General features: G+C 47.4%; 8 non-coding genes across 8 annotated transcripts; all 8 read left to right on the forward strand.

Annotated features, from left to right (window-relative positions):
• The first annotated feature begins 1,352 nt into the window (after positions 1–1,352).
• LOC142286239 (U2 spliceosomal RNA) lies at positions 1,353–1,543 on the forward strand. The gene has a single exon (XR_012747444.1). It is a non-coding gene; the product is annotated as a U2 spliceosomal RNA (small nuclear RNA).
• A 1,387-nt stretch (positions 1,544–2,930) lies between these two features.
• Positions 2,931–3,121, forward strand: LOC142286241 (U2 spliceosomal RNA). Its single transcript, XR_012747445.1, has one exon. It is a non-coding gene; the product is annotated as a U2 spliceosomal RNA (small nuclear RNA).
• Positions 3,122–4,508: 1,387 nt separating this feature from the next.
• LOC142286242 (U2 spliceosomal RNA) lies at positions 4,509–4,699 on the forward strand. Its single transcript, XR_012747446.1, has one exon. It is a non-coding gene; the product is annotated as a U2 spliceosomal RNA (small nuclear RNA).
• A 2,185-nt stretch (positions 4,700–6,884) lies between these two features.
• Positions 6,885–7,080, forward strand: LOC142286221 (U2 spliceosomal RNA). The gene has a single exon (XR_012747428.1). It is a non-coding gene; the product is annotated as a U2 spliceosomal RNA (small nuclear RNA).
• Positions 7,081–8,467: 1,387 nt separating this feature from the next.
• On the forward strand, positions 8,468–8,658 carry LOC142286243 (U2 spliceosomal RNA). The gene has a single exon (XR_012747447.1). It is a non-coding gene; the product is annotated as a U2 spliceosomal RNA (small nuclear RNA).
• Positions 8,659–10,843: 2,185 nt separating this feature from the next.
• On the forward strand, positions 10,844–11,039 carry LOC142286222 (U2 spliceosomal RNA). Its single transcript, XR_012747429.1, has one exon. It is a non-coding gene; the product is annotated as a U2 spliceosomal RNA (small nuclear RNA).
• Positions 11,040–12,426: 1,387 nt separating this feature from the next.
• On the forward strand, positions 12,427–12,617 carry LOC142286244 (U2 spliceosomal RNA). Its single transcript, XR_012747448.1, has one exon. It is a non-coding gene; the product is annotated as a U2 spliceosomal RNA (small nuclear RNA).
• Positions 12,618–14,802: 2,185 nt separating this feature from the next.
• On the forward strand, positions 14,803–14,998 carry LOC142286223 (U2 spliceosomal RNA). The gene has a single exon (XR_012747430.1). It is a non-coding gene; the product is annotated as a U2 spliceosomal RNA (small nuclear RNA).
• The last annotated feature ends 1,346 nt before the right edge of the window (positions 14,999–16,344 follow it).

Genomic DNA, 16,344 nt, shown 5'->3' on the forward strand with positions numbered 1-16,344 from the left:
CTGATTCATATTAGCCCGATTTAATGAATTGGAAGAAAGCATACGTCTTCATATGCACCTCAATTTGGCCCATTCACTTTTCACACTTCCTCCTTTTGTTTTTTATCTTTCACACTTTTGACTTTCTTTATTCATCCAAATAGCAAACTCATCACCACTCAACCTGACCAACTCGGCTATGTCCCCGTGCTGCAGTTCTCTGTCTTATCTAGATCATTTGCAATTGAATGGAATAGATCCCTTTTGGACAAAGTGGATTCACCTGCTGCTGCAGTGACCACAGGTGTGATAACATCTAGAATTGGCATCTGGTGCGATCTCTCCGCTTCCACTCCAAAGAAAGTTACCTGTTTATTCCTATCATGCATTGGTTTTTGGGGTTTTCTTTGAGTAATGATGATCTCTTTAGTAGTCTGTTGGCGCCCTCTCCTGGAGGAATAGTTTGCTTGCTCTTGGACATTCTAAAAGAGAGGTCATGATAGACATTGAGCTTCTGAGCTCAATTGGGGACAGTCATGGGTGATGAATGTTTGCAACCTACTGCGAAGCCTCATACCGCAATATAAGGAACGTCAAATACTAAGAAAGGGCGGCCTATGAAAGAATTACTACTTTCAATAAGTACACTTAAACGGCTAATTGGGAATAGAAAAACTGTAAAAAGCCCTCTGAGAAAGCCCCCCTCTAACCTTTGATAGTAAGCTTTTCTGTAGTCTGCCTGTTGATGTATTTTCCGTTTGAACTGTGCACAACATGAAGAGACGGAACACTGGCGGCTTGTCACAATGCCCCCCGATGACATCACAATAGCGCTGCTGCCTAGAAAACAAGCTGCGCAGAAGAAGTTGTTCTTTGGGTGGGAGGGTGGGCTAGTGGAAGGAGGGGGCAATCTCTTTTTTTCCCGGGTGGTAGGGGGATGACAGGAGAAGGGAAGCGGGTGGTGAGAAAGGTACAGAGGGCAGGGTTTGGGGGCTGGGAAGGAAAGGGAAAAGATTAGGGTTTGGGGATGATGAAAGGGCTTTCTACGGGTAAGGATGGCAAAGGGTGGCAGTGACGGAAAGTCAGGCAACCTGTCCTGTCCGTCTTTTTGTATCGTGAATTGGAAAGACTGCAAGGGGGAGGGGAGTTGCTTGCGCCCTAAAGGAGGAGTTATTCAGATTCATTGCAGTGGGCGGCGGCTGCAAAACGCACCATTCTTCTTGTTTTGGCTCTGCAAAGCAGCCTTTTCAAGGGTTGGCTTGGGTGACAAAATGTCTTGTGTAGGCGTGGGTTTGTCTCCCTCTCGCTCTCTCTCCCTAAGATGTGTCCGGCATAGGCCAGGGTGCCACTCGAGGCCCAAACCAATTCTGGTTATCGCTTCTCGGCCTTTTGGCTAAGATCAAGTGTAGTATCTGTTCTTATCAGTTTAATATCTGATACGTCCCCTATCTGGGGACCATATATTAAATGGATTTTTAGAACAGGGAGATGGAAAAAGAGCTTGCTCTGTCCACTCCACGCATTGACCTGGTATTGCAGTACCTCCAGGAACGGTGCACCCCTTCTTAACCCAGTTTCCAAAAGCAGAACTCAATTCACCTGATTCATATTAGCCCGATTTAATGAATTGGAAGAAAGCATACGTCTTCATATGCACCTCAATTTGGCCCATTCACTTTTCACACTTCCTCCTTTTGTTTTTTATCTTTCACACTTTTGACTTTCTTTATTCATCCAAATAGCAAACTCATCACCACTCAACCTGACCAACTCGGCTATGTCCCCGTGCTGCAGTTCTCTGTCTTATCTAGATCATTTGCAATTGAATGGAATAGATCCCTTTTGGACAAAGTGGATTCACCTGCTGCTGCAGTGACCACAGGTGTGATAACATCTAGAATTGGCATCTGGTGCGATCTCTCCGCTTCCACTCCAAAGAAAGTTACCTGTTTATTCCTATCATGCATTGGTTTTTGGGGTTTTCTTTGAGTAATGATGATCTCTTTAGTAGTCTGTTGGCGCCCTCTCCTGGAGGAATAGTTTGCTTGCTCTTGGACATTCTAAAAGAGAGGTCATGATAGACATTGAGCTTCTGAGCTCAATTGGGGACAGTCATGGGTGATGAATGTTTGCAACCTACTGCGAAGCCTCATACCGCAATATAAGGAACGTCAAATACTAAGAAAGGGCGGCCTATGAAAGAATTACTACTTTCAATAAGTACACTTAAACGGCTAATTGGGAATAGAAAAACTGTAAAAAGCCCTCTGAGAAAGCCCCCCTCTAACCTTTGATAGTAAGCTTTTCTGTAGTCTGCCTGTTGATGTATTTTCCGTTTGAACTGTGCACAACATGAAGAGACGGAACACTGGCGGCTTGTCACAATGCCCCCCGATGACATCACAATAGCGCTGCTGCCTAGAAAACAAGCTGCGCAGAAGAAGTTGTTCTTTGGGTGGGAGGGTGGGCTAGTGGAAGGAGGGGGCAATCTCTTTTTTTCCCGGGTGGTAGGGGGATGACAGGAGAAGGGAAGCGGGTGGTGAGAAAGGTACAGAGGGCAGGGTTTGGGGGCTGGGAAGGAAAGGGAAAAGATTAGGGTTTGGGGATGATGAAAGGGCTTTCTACGGGTAAGGATGGCAAAGGGTGGCAGTGACGGAAAGTCAGGCAACCTGTCCTGTCCGTCTTTTTGTATCGTGAATTGGAAAGACTGCAAGGGGGAGGGGAGTTGCTTGCGCCCTAAAGGAGGAGTTATTCAGATTCATTGCAGTGGGCGGCGGCTGCAAAACGCACCATTCTTCTTGTTTTGGCTCTGCAAAGCAGCCTTTTCAAGGGTTGGCTTGGGTGACAAAATGTCTTGTGTAGGCGTGGGTTTGTCTCCCTCTCGCTCTCTCTCCCTAAGATGTGTCCGGCATAGGCCAGGGTGCCACTCGAGGCCCAAACCAATTCTGGTTATCGCTTCTCGGCCTTTTGGCTAAGATCAAGTGTAGTATCTGTTCTTATCAGTTTAATATCTGATACGTCCCCTATCTGGGGACCATATATTAAATGGATTTTTAGAACAGGGAGATGGAAAAAGAGCTTGCTCTGTCCACTCCACGCATTGACCTGGTATTGCAGTACCTCCAGGAACGGTGCACCCCTTCTTAACCCAGTTTCCAAAAGCAGAACTCAATTCACCTGATTCATATTAGCCCGATTTAATGAATTGGAAGAAAGCATACGTCTTCATATGCACCTCAATTTGGCCCATTCACTTTTCACACTTCCTCCTTTTGTTTTTTATCTTTCACACTTTTGACTTTCTTTATTCATCCAAATAGCAAACTCATCACCACTCAACCTGACCAACTCGGCTATGTCCCCGTGCTGCAGTTCTCTGTCTTATCTAGATCATTTGCAATTGAATGGAATAGATCCCTTTTGGACAAAGTGGATTCACCTGCTGCTGCAGTGACCACAGGTGTGATAACATCTAGAATTGGCATCTGGTGCGATCTCTCCGCTTCCACTCCAAAGAAAGTTACCTGTTTATTCCTATCATGCATTGGTTTTTGGGGTTTTCTTTGAGTAATGATGATCTCTTTAGTAGTCTGTTGGCGCCCTCTCCTGGAGGAATAGTTTGCTTGCTCTTGGACATTCTAAAAGAGAGGTCATGATAGACATTGAGCTTCTGAGCTCAATTGGGGACAGTCATGGGTGATGAATGTTTGCAACCTACTGCGAAGCCTCATACCGCAATATAAGGAACGTCAAATACTAAGAAAGGGCGGCCTATGAAAGAATTACTACTTTCAATAAGTACACTTAAACGGCTAATTGGGAATAGAAAAACTGTAAAAAGCCCTCTGAGAAAGCCCCCCTCTAACCTTTGATAGTAAGCTTTTCTGTAGTCTGCCTGTTGATGTATTTTCCGTTTGAACTGTGCACAACATGAAGAGACGGAACACTGGCGGCTTGTCACAATGCCCCCCGATGACATCACAATAGCGCTGCTGCCTAGAAAACAAGCTGCGCAGAAGAAGTTGTTCTTTGGGTGGGAGGGTGGGCTAGTGGAAGGAGGGGGCAATCTCTTTTTTTCCCGGGTGGTAGGGGGATGACAGGAGAAGGGAAGCGGGTGGTGAGAAAGGTACAGAGGGCAGGGTTTGGGGGCTGGGAAGGAAAGGGAAAAGATTAGGGTTTGGGGATGATGAAAGGGCTTTCTACGGGTAAGGATGGCAAAGGGTGGCAGTGACGGAAAGTCAGGCAACCTGTCCTGTCCGTCTTTTTGTATCGTGAATTGGAAAGACTGCAAGGGGGAGGGGAGTTGCTTGCGCCCTAAAGGAGGAGTTATTCAGATTCATTGCAGTGGGCGGCGGCTGCAAAACGCACCATTCTTCTTGTTTTGGCTCTGCAAAGCAGCCTTTTCAAGGGTTGGCTTGGGTGACAAAATGTCTTGTGTAGGCGTGGGTTTGTCTCCCTCTCGCTCTCTCTCCCTAAGATGTGTCCGGCATAGGCCAGGGTGCCACTCGAGGCCCAAACCAATTCTGGTTATCGCTTCTCGGCCTTTTGGCTAAGATCAAGTGTAGTATCTGTTCTTATCAGTTTAATATCTGATACGTCCCCTATCTGGGGACCATATATTAAATGGATTTTTAGAACAGGGAGATGGAAAAAGAGCTTGCTCTGTCCACTCCACGCATTGACCTGGTATTGCAGTACCTCCAGGAACGGTGCACCCCTTCTTAACCCAGTTTCCAAAAGCAGAACTCAATTCACCTGATTCATATTAGCCCGATTTAATGAATTGGAAGAAAGCATACGTCTTCATATGCACCTCAATTTGGCCCATTCACTTTTCACACTTCCTCCTTTTGTTTTTTATCTTTCACACTTTTGACTTTCTTTATTCATCCAAATAGCAAACTCATCACCACTCAACCTGACCAACTCGGCTATGTCCCCGTGCTGCAGTTCTCTGTCTTATCTAGATCATTTGCAATTGAATGGAATAGATCCCTTTTGGACAAAGTGGATTCACCTGCTGCTGCAGTGACCACAGGTGTGATAACATCTAGAATTGGCATCTGGTGCGATCTCTCCGCTTCCACTCCAAAGAAAGTTACCTGTTTATTCCTATCATGCATTGGTTTTTGGGGTTTTCTTTGAGTAATGATGATCTCTTTAGTAGTCTGTTGGCGCCCTCTCCTGGAGGAATAGTTTGCTTGCTCTTGGACATTCTAAAAGAGAGGTCATGATAGACATTGAGCTTCTGAGCTCAATTGGGGACAGTCATGGGTGATGAATGTTTGCAACCTACTGCGAAGCCTCATACCGCAATATAAGGAACGTCAAATACTAAGAAAGGGCGGCCTATGAAAGAATTACTACTTTCAATAAGTACACTTAAACGGCTAATTGGGAATAGAAAAACTGTAAAAAGCCCTCTGAGAAAGCCCCCCTCTAACCTTTGATAGTAAGCTTTTCTGTAGTCTGCCTGTTGATGTATTTTCCGTTTGAACTGTGCACAACATGAAGAGACGGAACACTGGCGGCTTGTCACAATGCCCCCCGATGACATCACAATAGCGCTGCTGCCTAGAAAACAAGCTGCGCAGAAGAAGTTGTTCTTTGGGTGGGAGGGTGGGCTAGTGGAAGGAGGGGGCAATCTCTTTTTTTCCCGGGTGGTAGGGGGATGACAGGAGAAGGGAAGCGGGTGGTGAGAAAGGTACAGAGGGCAGGGTTTGGGGGCTGGGAAGGAAAGGGAAAAGATTAGGGTTTGGGGATGATGAAAGGGCTTTCTACGGGTAAGGATGGCAAAGGGTGGCAGTGACGGAAAGTCAGGCAACCTGTCCTGTCCGTCTTTTTGTATCGTGAATTGGAAAGACTGCAAGGGGGAGGGGAGTTGCTTGCGCCCTAAAGGAGGAGTTATTCAGATTCATTGCAGTGGGCGGCGGCTGCAAAACGCACCATTCTTCTTGTTTTGGCTCTGCAAAGCAGCCTTTTCAAGGGTTGGCTTGGGTGACAAAATGTCTTGTGTAGGCGTGGGTTTGTCTCCCTCTCGCTCTCTCTCCCTAAGATGTGTCCGGCATAGGCCAGGGTGCCACTCGAGGCCCAAACCAATTCTGGTTATCGCTTCTCGGCCTTTTGGCTAAGATCAAGTGTAGTGTTGTTCGAAGAGGTGGTTTAAGCTCCAGGCCACCTTAGTACAATGATACAATGCACACTGGAAGGTTGCGCTTGCTAGTACTCTGGGTGGATAGTATATTCATCTAGAGGAAAACATGGCCCTACCAGGATCGAGGCTATTAGACTGAGTAAGGGTGGGGGGCTATGGTACAACGTGCCCCAGGACTGACGACCCTGGAGTGAGTCTGAGCTTGCTGGCTTGGGACCCCGGCAAGCCTTGGGCTCTGTAGCACACCGTACCTTGCCTTTTCATACTTTTTGAGCATATTATCCTATCCCGGCCTTCTGGCTAGGAAGGGAAATTTTTATAATCCCGGTCGGAGGTCTGGTCAGCTTTGGGCTGAGAAACTAACACCCGGTTGGAGGTCTGGGTCAGCTTCGGCTGAGAAACCAACACCCGGTTGGAGGTCTGGGTCAGCTTCGGCTGAGAAACCAACACCCGGTTGGAGGTCCGGTTAGCCTTGGGCTGAGAAACCAACACCGGTTGACGGTCCGGGCAGTTTCGGCTGCGAAACCAACAACTAGTAGCTCTCTACTCCACTTGGGTAAGATGCCTGGGTGGACGCTGGGAGCAACGACAAGGCTCAACCAGGCTTCGGCTTGGGGGAGCACCGAAGATCCCTGACCCTTGCTGTGGCCTTCTGGCTCGGAGGGACGGGGTTGATTTTTGGGGACCCTCTCCTCACGGTGGGGTCCACACGAATCCTAGCCTTTGCACTGTTTTTGGTGTGACTTCGGTCATGCATTTTTTGTGGTGCTTTGGAAAGCTTCATTAAATCAAAATCTGTTCTTATCAGTTTAATATCTGATACGTCCCCTATCTGGGGACCATATATTAAATGGATTTTTAGAACAGGGAGATGGAAAAAGAGCTTGCTCTGTCCACTCCACGCATTGACCTGGTATTGCAGTACCTCCAGGAACGGTGCACCCCTTCTTAACCCAGTTTCCAAAAGCAGAACTCAATTCACCTGATTCATATTAGCCCGATTTAATGAATTGGAAGAAAGCATACGTCTTCATATGCACCTCAATTTGGCCCATTCACTTTTCACACTTCCTCCTTTTGTTTTTTATCTTTCACACTTTTGACTTTCTTTATTCATCCAAATAGCAAACTCATCACCACTCAACCTGACCAACTCGGCTATGTCCCCGTGCTGCAGTTCTCTGTCTTATCTAGATCATTTGCAATTGAATGGAATAGATCCCTTTTGGACAAAGTGGATTCACCTGCTGCTGCAGTGACCACAGGTGTGATAACATCTAGAATTGGCATCTGGTGCGATCTCTCCGCTTCCACTCCAAAGAAAGTTACCTGTTTATTCCTATCATGCATTGGTTTTTGGGGTTTTCTTTGAGTAATGATGATCTCTTTAGTAGTCTGTTGGCGCCCTCTCCTGGAGGAATAGTTTGCTTGCTCTTGGACATTCTAAAAGAGAGGTCATGATAGACATTGAGCTTCTGAGCTCAATTGGGGACAGTCATGGGTGATGAATGTTTGCAACCTACTGCGAAGCCTCATACCGCAATATAAGGAACGTCAAATACTAAGAAAGGGCGGCCTATGAAAGAATTACTACTTTCAATAAGTACACTTAAACGGCTAATTGGGAATAGAAAAACTGTAAAAAGCCCTCTGAGAAAGCCCCCCTCTAACCTTTGATAGTAAGCTTTTCTGTAGTCTGCCTGTTGATGTATTTTCCGTTTGAACTGTGCACAACATGAAGAGACGGAACACTGGCGGCTTGTCACAATGCCCCCCGATGACATCACAATAGCGCTGCTGCCTAGAAAACAAGCTGCGCAGAAGAAGTTGTTCTTTGGGTGGGAGGGTGGGCTAGTGGAAGGAGGGGGCAATCTCTTTTTTTCCCGGGTGGTAGGGGGATGACAGGAGAAGGGAAGCGGGTGGTGAGAAAGGTACAGAGGGCAGGGTTTGGGGGCTGGGAAGGAAAGGGAAAAGATTAGGGTTTGGGGATGATGAAAGGGCTTTCTACGGGTAAGGATGGCAAAGGGTGGCAGTGACGGAAAGTCAGGCAACCTGTCCTGTCCGTCTTTTTGTATCGTGAATTGGAAAGACTGCAAGGGGGAGGGGAGTTGCTTGCGCCCTAAAGGAGGAGTTATTCAGATTCATTGCAGTGGGCGGCGGCTGCAAAACGCACCATTCTTCTTGTTTTGGCTCTGCAAAGCAGCCTTTTCAAGGGTTGGCTTGGGTGACAAAATGTCTTGTGTAGGCGTGGGTTTGTCTCCCTCTCGCTCTCTCTCCCTAAGATGTGTCCGGCATAGGCCAGGGTGCCACTCGAGGCCCAAACCAATTCTGGTTATCGCTTCTCGGCCTTTTGGCTAAGATCAAGTGTAGTATCTGTTCTTATCAGTTTAATATCTGATACGTCCCCTATCTGGGGACCATATATTAAATGGATTTTTAGAACAGGGAGATGGAAAAAGAGCTTGCTCTGTCCACTCCACGCATTGACCTGGTATTGCAGTACCTCCAGGAACGGTGCACCCCTTCTTAACCCAGTTTCCAAAAGCAGAACTCAATTCACCTGATTCATATTAGCCCGATTTAATGAATTGGAAGAAAGCATACGTCTTCATATGCACCTCAATTTGGCCCATTCACTTTTCACACTTCCTCCTTTTGTTTTTTATCTTTCACACTTTTGACTTTCTTTATTCATCCAAATAGCAAACTCATCACCACTCAACCTGACCAACTCGGCTATGTCCCCGTGCTGCAGTTCTCTGTCTTATCTAGATCATTTGCAATTGAATGGAATAGATCCCTTTTGGACAAAGTGGATTCACCTGCTGCTGCAGTGACCACAGGTGTGATAACATCTAGAATTGGCATCTGGTGCGATCTCTCCGCTTCCACTCCAAAGAAAGTTACCTGTTTATTCCTATCATGCATTGGTTTTTGGGGTTTTCTTTGAGTAATGATGATCTCTTTAGTAGTCTGTTGGCGCCCTCTCCTGGAGGAATAGTTTGCTTGCTCTTGGACATTCTAAAAGAGAGGTCATGATAGACATTGAGCTTCTGAGCTCAATTGGGGACAGTCATGGGTGATGAATGTTTGCAACCTACTGCGAAGCCTCATACCGCAATATAAGGAACGTCAAATACTAAGAAAGGGCGGCCTATGAAAGAATTACTACTTTCAATAAGTACACTTAAACGGCTAATTGGGAATAGAAAAACTGTAAAAAGCCCTCTGAGAAAGCCCCCCTCTAACCTTTGATAGTAAGCTTTTCTGTAGTCTGCCTGTTGATGTATTTTCCGTTTGAACTGTGCACAACATGAAGAGACGGAACACTGGCGGCTTGTCACAATGCCCCCCGATGACATCACAATAGCGCTGCTGCCTAGAAAACAAGCTGCGCAGAAGAAGTTGTTCTTTGGGTGGGAGGGTGGGCTAGTGGAAGGAGGGGGCAATCTCTTTTTTTCCCGGGTGGTAGGGGGATGACAGGAGAAGGGAAGCGGGTGGTGAGAAAGGTACAGAGGGCAGGGTTTGGGGGCTGGGAAGGAAAGGGAAAAGATTAGGGTTTGGGGATGATGAAAGGGCTTTCTACGGGTAAGGATGGCAAAGGGTGGCAGTGACGGAAAGTCAGGCAACCTGTCCTGTCCGTCTTTTTGTATCGTGAATTGGAAAGACTGCAAGGGGGAGGGGAGTTGCTTGCGCCCTAAAGGAGGAGTTATTCAGATTCATTGCAGTGGGCGGCGGCTGCAAAACGCACCATTCTTCTTGTTTTGGCTCTGCAAAGCAGCCTTTTCAAGGGTTGGCTTGGGTGACAAAATGTCTTGTGTAGGCGTGGGTTTGTCTCCCTCTCGCTCTCTCTCCCTAAGATGTGTCCGGCATAGGCCAGGGTGCCACTCGAGGCCCAAACCAATTCTGGTTATCGCTTCTCGGCCTTTTGGCTAAGATCAAGTGTAGTGTTGTTCGAAGAGGTGGTTTAAGCTCCAGGCCACCATAGTACAATGATACAATGCACACTGGAAGGTTGCGCTTGCTAGTACTCTGGGTGGATAGTATATTCATCTAGAGGAAAACATGGCCCTACCAGGATCGAGGCTATTAGACTGAGTAAGGGTGGGGGGCTATGGTACAACGTGCCCCAGGACTGACGACCCTGGAGTGAGTCTGAGCTTGCTGGCTTGGGACCCCGGCAAGCCTTGGGCTCTGTAGCACACCGTACCTTGCCTTTTCATACTTTTTGAGCATATTATCCTATCCCGGCCTTCTGGCTAGGAAGGGAAATTTTTATAATCCCGGTCGGAGGTCTGGTCAGCTTTGGGCTGAGAAACTAACACCCGGTTGGAGGTCTGGGTCAGCTTCGGCTGAGAAACCAACACCCGGTTGGAGGTCTGGGTCAGCTTCGGCTGAGAAACCAACACCCGGTTGGAGGTCCGGTTAGCCTTGGGCTGAGAAACCAACACCGGTTGACGGTCCGGGCAGTTTCGGCTGCGAAACCAACAACTAGTAGCTCTCTACTCCACTTGGGTAAGATGCCTGGGTGGACGCTGGGAGCAACGACAAGGCTCAACCAGGCTTCGGCTTGGGGGAGCACCGAAGATCCCTGACCCTTGCTGTGGCCTTCTGGCTCGGAGGGACGGGGTTGATTTTTGGGGACCCTCTCCTCACGGTGGGGTCCACACGAATCCTAGCCTTTGCACTGTTTTTGGTGTGACTTCGGTCATGCATTTTTTGTGGTGCTTTGGAAAGCTTCATTAAATCAAAATCTGTTCTTATCAGTTTAATATCTGATACGTCCCCTATCTGGGGACCATATATTAAATGGATTTTTAGAACAGGGAGATGGAAAAAGAGCTTGCTCTGTCCACTCCACGCATTGACCTGGTATTGCAGTACCTCCAGGAACGGTGCACCCCTTCTTAACCCAGTTTCCAAAAGCAGAACTCAATTCACCTGATTCATATTAGCCCGATTTAATGAATTGGAAGAAAGCATACGTCTTCATATGCACCTCAATTTGGCCCATTCACTTTTCACACTTCCTCCTTTTGTTTTTTATCTTTCACACTTTTGACTTTCTTTATTCATCCAAATAGCAAACTCATCACCACTCAACCTGACCAACTCGGCTATGTCCCCGTGCTGCAGTTCTCTGTCTTATCTAGATCATTTGCAATTGAATGGAATAGATCCCTTTTGGACAAAGTGGATTCACCTGCTGCTGCAGTGACCACAGGTGTGATAACATCTAGAATTGGCATCTGGTGCGATCTCTCCGCTTCCACTCCAAAGAAAGTTACCTGTTTATTCCTATCATGCATTGGTTTTTGGGGTTTTCTTTGAGTAATGATGATCTCTTTAGTAGTCTGTTGGCGCCCTCTCCTGGAGGAATAGTTTGCTTGCTCTTGGACATTCTAAAAGAGAGGTCATGATAGACATTGAGCTTCTGAGCTCAATTGGGGACAGTCATGGGTGATGAATGTTTGCAACCTACTGCGAAGCCTCATACCGCAATATAAGGAACGTCAAATACTAAGAAAGGGCGGCCTATGAAAGAATTACTACTTTCAATAAGTACACTTAAACGGCTAATTGGGAATAGAAAAACTGTAAAAAGCCCTCTGAGAAAGCCCCCCTCTAACCTTTGATAGTAAGCTTTTCTGTAGTCTGCCTGTTGATGTATTTTCCGTTTGAACTGTGCACAACATGAAGAGACGGAACACTGGCGGCTTGTCACAATGCCCCCCGATGACATCACAATAGCGCTGCTGCCTAGAAAACAAGCTGCGCAGAAGAAGTTGTTCTTTGGGTGGGAGGGTGGGCTAGTGGAAGGAGGGGGCAATCTCTTTTTTTCCCGGGTGGTAGGGGGATGACAGGAGAAGGGAAGCGGGTGGTGAGAAAGGTACAGAGGGCAGGGTTTGGGGGCTGGGAAGGAAAGGGAAAAGATTAGGGTTTGGGGATGATGAAAGGGCTTTCTACGGGTAAGGATGGCAAAGGGTGGCAGTGACGGAAAGTCAGGCAACCTGTCCTGTCCGTCTTTTTGTATCGTGAATTGGAAAGACTGCAAGGGGGAGGGGAGTTGCTTGCGCCCTAAAGGAGGAGTTATTCAGATTCATTGCAGTGGGCGGCGGCTGCAAAACGCACCATTCTTCTTGTTTTGGCTCTGCAAAGCAGCCTTTTCAAGGGTTGGCTTGGGTGACAAAATGTCTTGTGTAGGCGTGGGTTTGTCTCCCTCTCGCTCTCTCTCCCTAAGATGTGTCCGGCATAGGCCAGGGTGCCACTCGAGGCCCAAACCAATTCTGGTTATCGCTTCTCGGCCTTTTGGCTAAGATCAAGTGTAGTATCTGTTCTTATCAGTTTAATATCTGATACGTCCCCTATCTGGGGACCATATATTAAATGGATTTTTAGAACAGGGAGATGGAAAAAGAGCTTGCTCTGTCCACTCCACGCATTGACCTGGTATTGCAGTACCTCCAGGAACGGTGCACCCCTTCTTAACCCAGTTTCCAAAAGCAGAACTCAATTCACCTGATTCATATTAGCCCGATTTAATGAATTGGAAGAAAGCATACGTCTTCATATGCACCTCAATTTGGCCCATTCACTTTTCACACTTCCTCCTTTTGTTTTTTATCTTTCACACTTTTGACTTTCTTTATTCATCCAAATAGCAAACTCATCACCACTCAACCTGACCAACTCGGCTATGTCCCCGTGCTGCAGTTCTCTGTCTTATCTAGATCATTTGCAATTGAATGGAATAGATCCCTTTTGGACAAAGTGGATTCACCTGCTGCTGCAGTGACCACAGGTGTGATAACATCTAGAATTGGCATCTGGTGCGATCTCTCCGCTTCCACTCCAAAGAAAGTTACCTGTTTATTCCTATCATGCATTGGTTTTTGGGGTTTTCTTTGAGTAATGATGATCTCTTTAGTAGTCTGTTGGCGCCCTCTCCTGGAGGAATAGTTTGCTTGCTCTTGGACATTCTAAAAGAGAGGTCATGATAGACATTGAGCTTCTGAGCTCAATTGGGGACAGTCATGGGTGATGAATGTTTGCAACCTACTGCGAAGCCTCATACCGCAATATAAGGAACGTCAAATACTAAGAAAGGGCGGCCTATGAAAGAATTACTACTTTCAATAAGTACACTTAAACGGCTAATTGGGAATAGAAAAACTGTAAAAAGCCCTCTGAGAAAGCCCCCCTCTAACCTTTGATAGTAAGCTTTTCTGTAGTCTGCCTGTTGATGTATTTTCCGTTTGAACTGTGCACAACATGAAGAGACGGAACACTGGCGGCTTGTCACAATGCCCCCCGATGACATCACAATAGCGCTGCTGCCTAGAAAACAAGCTGCGCAGAAGAAGTTGTTCTTTGGGTGGGAGGGTGGGCTAGTGGAAGGAGGGGGCAATCTCTTTTTTTCCCGGGTGGTAGGGGGATGACAGGAGAAGGGAAGCGGGTGGTGAGAAAGGTACAGAGGGCAGGGTTTGGGGGCTGGGAAGGAAAGGGAAAAGATTAGGGTTTGGGGATGATGAAAGGGCTTTCTACGGGTAAGGATGGCAAAGGGTGGCAGTGACGGAAAGTCAGGCAACCTGTCCTGTCCGTCTTTTTGTATCGTGAATTGGAAAGACTGCAAGGGGGAGGGGAGTTGCTTGCGCCCTAAAGGAGGAGTTATTCAGATTCATTGCAGTGGGCGGCGGCTGCAAAACGCACCATTCTTCTTGTTTTGGCTCTGCAAAGCAGCCTTTTCAAGGGTTGGCTTGGGTGACAAAATGTCTTGTGTAGGCGTGGGTTTGTCTCCCTCTCGCTCTCTCTCCCTAAGATGTGTCCGGCATAGGCCAGGGTGCCACTCGAGGCCCAAACCAATTCTGGTTATCGCTTCTCGGCCTTTTGGCTAAGATCAAGTGTAGTGTTGTTCGAAGAGGTGGTTTAAGCTCCAGGCCACCTTAGTACAATGATACAATGCACACTGGAAGGTTGCGCTTGCTAGTACTCTGGGTGGATAGTATATTCATCTAGAGGAAAACATGGCCCTACCAGGATCGAGGCTATTAGACTGAGTAAGGGTGGGGGGCTATGGTACAACGTGCCCCAGGACTGACGACCCTGGAGTGAGTCTGAGCTTGCTGGCTTGGGACCCCGGCAAGCCTTGGGCTCTGTAGCACACCGTACCTTGCCTTTTCATACTTTTTGAGCATATTATCCTATCCCGGCCTTCTGGCTAGGAAGGGAAATTTTTATAATCCCGGTCGGAGGTCTGGTCAGCTTTGGGCTGAGAAACTAACACCCGGTTGGAGGTCTGGGTCAGCTTCGGCTGAGAAACCAACACCCGGTTGGAGGTCTGGGTCAGCTTCGGCTGAGAAACCAACACCCGGTTGGAGGTCCGGTTAGCCTTGGGCTGAGAAACCAACACCGGTTGACGGTCCGGGCAGTTTCGGCTGCGAAACCAACAACTAGTAGCTCTCTACTCCACTTGGGTAAGATGCCTGGGTGGACGCTGGGAGCAACGACAAGGCTCAACCAGGCTTCGGCTTGGGGGAGCACCGAAGATCCCTGACCCTTGCTGTGGCCTTCTGGCTCGGAGGGACGGGGTTGATTTTTGGGGACCCTCTCCTCACGGTGGGGTCCACACGAATCCTAGCCTTTGCACTGTTTTTGGTGTGACTTCGGTCATGCATTTTTTGTGGTGCTTTGGAAAGCTTCATTAAATCAAAATCTGTTCTTATCAGTTTAATATCTGATACGTCCCCTATCTGGGGACCATATATTAAATGGATTTTTAGAACAGGGAGATGGAAAAAGAGCTTGCTCTGTCCACTCCACGCATTGACCTGGTATTGCAGTACCTCCAGGAACGGTGCACCCCTTCTTAACCCAGTTTCCAAAAGCAGAACTCAATTCACCTGATTCATATTAGCCCGATTTAATGAATTGGAAGAAAGCATACGTCTTCATATGCACCTCAATTTGGCCCATTCACTTTTCACACTTCCTCCTTTTGTTTTTTATCTTTCACACTTTTGACTTTCTTTATTCATCCAAATAGCAAACTCATCACCACTCAACCTGACCAACTCGGCTATGTCCCCGTGCTGCAGTTCTCTGTCTTATCTAGATCATTTGCAATTGAATGGAATAGATCCCTTTTGGACAAAGTGGATTCACCTGCTGCTGCAGTGACCACAGGTGTGATAACATCTAGAATTGGCATCTGGTGCGATCTCTCCGCTTCCACTCCAAAGAAAGTTACCTGTTTATTCCTATCATGCATTGGTTTTTGGGGTTTTCTTTGAGTAATGATGATCTCTTTAGTAGTCTGTTGGCGCCCTCTCCTGGAGGAATAGTTTGCTTGCTCTTGGACATTCTAAAAGAGAGGTCATGATAGACATTGAGCTTCTGAGCTCAATTGGGGACAGTCATGGGTGATGAATGTTTGCAACCTACTGCGAAGCCTCATACCGCAATATAAGGAACGTCAAATACTAAGAAAGGGCGGCCTATGAAAGAATTACTACTTTCAATAAGTACACTTAAACGGCTAATTGGGAATAGAAAAACTGTAAAAAGCCCTCTGAGAAAGCCCCCCTCTAACCTTTGATAGTAAGCTTTTCTGTAGTCTGCCTGTTGATGTATTTTCCGTTTGAACTGTGCACAACATGAAGAGACGGAACACTGGCGGCTTGTCACAATGCCCCCCGATGACATCACAATAGCGCTGCTGCCTAGAAAACAAGCTGCGCAGAAGAAGTTGTTCTTTGGGTGGGAGGGTGGGCTAGTGGAAGGAGGGGGCAATCTCTTTTTTTCCCGGGTGGTAGGGGGATGACAGGAGAAGGGAAGCGGGTGGTGAGAAAGGTACAGAGGGCAGGGTTTGGGGGCTGGGAAGGAAAGGGAAAAGATTAGGGTTTGGGGATGATGAAAGGGCTTTCTACGGGTAAGGATGGCAAAGGGTGGCAGTGACGGAAAGTCAGGCAACCTGTCCTGTCCGTCTTTTTGTATCGTGAATTGGAAAGACTGCAAGGGGGAGGGGAGTTGCTTGCGCCCTAAAGGAGGAGTTATTCAGATTCATTGCAGTGGGCGGCGGCTGCAAAACGCACCATTCTTCTTGTTTTGGCTCTGCAAAGCAGCCTTTTCAAGGGTTGGCTTGGGTGACAAAATGTCTTGTGTAGGCGTGGGTTTGTCTCCCTCTCGCTCTCTCTCCCTAAGATGTGTCCGGC

The sequence above is a fragment of the Anomaloglossus baeobatrachus genome, unplaced genomic scaffold, assembly GCF_048569485.1.
Source record: "Anomaloglossus baeobatrachus isolate aAnoBae1 unplaced genomic scaffold, aAnoBae1.hap1 Scaffold_649, whole genome shotgun sequence".
Lineage (NCBI taxonomy): Eukaryota > Metazoa > Chordata > Amphibia > Anura > Aromobatidae > Anomaloglossus > Anomaloglossus baeobatrachus.